The following is a 4,099-nucleotide window of genomic DNA, read 5'->3' as shown; positions in this document are numbered from 1 at the left end:
CTGGTTTTAAAACTTCGTTATTTCAAGATCATTTGAACAGCATTTTGCCCATCAAAGTATTGTTTTTCTACTACATCTAATTACCAAAATATTCACACTAAAAAAATATTGAAATGTCTCTTTACAAGATTTAAATGAAAGTTGAAGAGGTGGTTTTAATGGGAAATATGTTTAAATTAGAAGATGTTTTCTTATATATGGAATTATGTTAACTAATAATGTCACTTAGACTAAGCGATTGCATGTAAATAACGAGCCTTCACTATTTGAGTGATCTTTAAGTGGAAAAAAAACCAGCTACAGTTCTCTGTATCTGCAACACCAACCATCAACCTCCCTTGGCATGTCCTTCGGAATGCCTTTTTGTTTTGAGACAGGGTCTCACTCTGTTACCCAGGCTGCAGTGCAGTGGTGCAATCTTGGCTCAGCAGAAACTCTGACTCCAGGGTTCAAGCTATTCTCCTGCCTCAGCCTCCCAAGTAGCTGGGATCACAGGCATGGGCCACCATGCATGGCTAATTTTTGTATTTTTAGTAGAGACAGGGTTTCACCATGTTGGCCAGGCTGGTCTCAAACTCCTGACTTCAAGTGATCCACCCGCCTTGGCCTCCCAAAGTGCTGGGTTTATAGGTGTGAGCCACACCTGGCCCAGAATGCTTCTTAAACTATTACCATCATCGTTATTCGACTCTTCCATTCCTTTCTGTTTTAAAATGTCTTACTAATTCCCTACAGAGAAAAACTCTAAACTGAAGACTGGTTTTAGCTCCATACCCTGTCACTCTGTCACTGCCTATATACGCCTTCTCCACCAGGCACCATTTCACTTTTCACTATCTGACTCACTCAAAGGCTACCTCCTTTGGAAAATCTTCCCCAGCATTGTCATTCCCGTCTGGAATCCTATCTAACTTTTAACAGAGTACTACATGAACTCACATGTCAATCTTTTCCATTAGTCTGCAAGATCGACAAGATGAGTAAGGGTTTTATTCATCTTTGTATTCTCCAAAGTCTAGCATAAGCTTTGGAAACAAATTAATCTGGGTTCAAATCTCATTTATCTTAAAAAACAGTAGTTGATTCTATTTAAATATGATTTTTATGGCTTTTTGACTAAAGCAAAAGAAAACTGGTTTTCTAACTAAAACAAAATGTCATTTTTACATTTAGATGTAGATGGCTAATATTTTTACATTTTACACATAAGAAAATATGAAAAAAGCAAAAATACCACCCCTTACACATACAAACAGCAAAAATAGTTGATTAATAATAAATATCAGCTCTGCCACTTGTTACTATATGACCTCATGAAAGTTATTTAAAATTAACTTCTCTAAGACCCAATTTCTTCCTCTGTAAAAAGAGAATACTACCAATCTACCTCATAGATGTACTGTGAGGATTAAACCCATGCAAATATACTTGTAATAGACATGGTGGCTCATGCCTGTAATTCCAGCACTTTGAGAGCTGAAGCAGGTGGATCACTTGAGGTCAGGAGTTTGAGACCAGTCTGGCCAACATGGTGAAACTATGTCTCTACTAAAAATACAAAAATTAGCCAGGCATGGTGGCGTGTGCCTATAGTCCCAGCTACTATGGAGGCTGAGGCAGAAGAATCACGTGAACCCAGGAGGTGGAGGCTGCAGTGAGCCGAGATCATACCACTGTACTCCAGCCTGGGCAACAAAGCAAGTCTCGATCTCAACAAAAAAGAAAATATACTTCTATCAGGCAAAATGCCCTTCATATACAGTAGCTGCTAATGTCCATTCTGTTTTCATGTCAAAACAAAAGAAATCAATGATTTACTATGAACCACTTTCAATTCCTCCTTCTCTTTAGAGTAGCAATTATTTTTAAAAGGGACTTTCAACTACCTAGAGCAACTTCAGTCTTCCTCCTATCTAAGCAAGCTGTACATTTTAAGTAAGACCAACTAAAGAACCCCAAACTGAATTCTTAGGCTCTATGAATCCCACGCAACAGAGATGTTCTTTATCCTAATCAATGGTAATAAGGCCTTCTAAACCCGGGTGGTGTGAATTAAGAAAACCTGAATCCCAAGACTACAGAAAGGTAACAACTTCTATAACTAATGCATTCATCTATTAACAATGAACTTATGATTCCTGTCCATTTACTGAAATGTCATTTTTTGTGGACAATATTATAAGATGCCATATAAAACATCACTAGTGCAGGAATAGCATCCCAGCTATATATGGAGTTTCAAGAAAAGCATGATAGTCACTGATTTTTTCTTCCCCCTCAAGAGATTGCATAAGAGGAAACCAGTATGACACAACTTATATATTAGCAAGTATGGGAGAGTGGTCAATAACTTTATTTCAACATCTAATAATATCCCAGTCACTGAGGTAGATTCATAACTTTTTAAAAAAAATTTTCTTTCAAAAAATTTTTATTTATTTTGAGACAAGGTCTTGCTCTGTTACTTAGGCTGGCATTCAGTAGCACACTCACAGCTCACTGCAGCCTCTACTTCCTGGACTCCGGTGATCCTCCCACCTCAGTCTTCCAAGTAGCTGGGACCACAGGCATGCACCACCATACCTGGCAAAGTTTTGTACTTTTGGTAGAGACAGGGTTTTGCAATGTTGCCCAGGCTCATCTAGAACTCCTAGGCTCAAGTGAATCTTCTGCCTCAGCCTCTCAAAGTGCTGGAATTACAGGTGTAAGTTACCGTGCCCAGTTGACAAATATTCTGTTTAATATTCACGATAACCTTTAGAAGTAGAGAGATATCATGCCCTTTCTACAAATAAAGAAACTGAAGGTCAAGTAAATTATTATTTTTAAAAAAATAATTCAATTTTACTTATTTATTTTGAGATGGAGTTTCGCTCTTGTCACCCAGGCTGAAGTGCAATGACATGATCTCAGCTCACAGCAAGCTCCGCCTCCCGGGTTCAAGTGATTCTCCTGCCTCAGCCTCCCGAGCAGCTGGAATTACAGGCACCTGCCACCAGGCCTGGCTAATTTTTGTATTTTTAGTAGAGATGTGGTTTAGCCATGTTGACCAGGCTGCTCCTGAACTCCTGACCTCAGGTGATTTGCCCACCTGGGCCTCCCAAAATTCTGGGATTACAAGCATAAGCCACTGCACCCAGCCTGAAGGTCAAAGAAATTAAATACCCAGTGAGTAGCTGAGTAATAATTCAAACACAATCTGACACAAAATCCTACTCTTTCCCCTTTACGTTACTCTGGCTTCTTGGCAGTATCAACGGATTATGAAGCTAATTTAATTGAAAGCAGTTGTAATAAAATTTTAACTCAAATTGGCCTAAAATTTTAATGTCTTTATTGAAACAAAAAGGAGAATGTAGGCCAGGTGGCTCACACCTGTAATCCCGGCACTTTGGGACGCTGAGGTGGGAGGATCACTTGAGCTTAAGAGTTCAAGACCAGCCTGGGCAATACAGTGAGACCTCATCTCCACAAAAAATTGTTAAAAATTAGCTGGACATGGTGACATGTGCCTGTAGTCCAAGCTACTCGGGTGGCTGAGGCAGGAGGATCACTTGAGCCCAGTTGGAGGAAGCTGCAGTAAGCTATGATCGCGCCACTGCACGGCAGCCCGGGCAAGAGAGCGAGACCATGTCTTAAAAAAAAAAAGAACACAAAGATGCCAAGTATCTAAGAACCAGCTCCCATTTTCCACCTTCATCAAAATTAAACCTCCACAGAACACATCTGCTATAATGTATTATAATAATAATGTAGTTGTTAATATAATTAACTTTCTTAGGCCTCCCAAAACAACGCCTACGTACAGGGCCACTTACAATTCCTTAATACATTATTATTAATAGTTGGAGTGTTTATAAATTGTAAGCCTTAAAATATACACATATTTGTGTATATTTTGAGCTTTGGTAATCTGAATATAAAAGTTCAGTACTTTAGTATACTTTCTTTTCTGCTATTTCTTGGGTTATGTTTAAAACTGTTAGAATATTTCCATCATTATAAAATAAAGAATTTTCCATGTACATTATTGTAAAATACAATTTCTGACACTAAAACTCTACCTTATGGTACTGTTAACTTTTTGGAGTTCTATCCA

Source organism: Callithrix jacchus, chromosome 7 (genome assembly GCF_049354715.1).
Source record: "Callithrix jacchus isolate 240 chromosome 7, calJac240_pri, whole genome shotgun sequence".
Classification (NCBI taxonomy): domain Eukaryota; kingdom Metazoa; phylum Chordata; class Mammalia; order Primates; family Cebidae; genus Callithrix; species Callithrix jacchus.
This window is presented reverse-complemented; position numbering follows the sequence as displayed.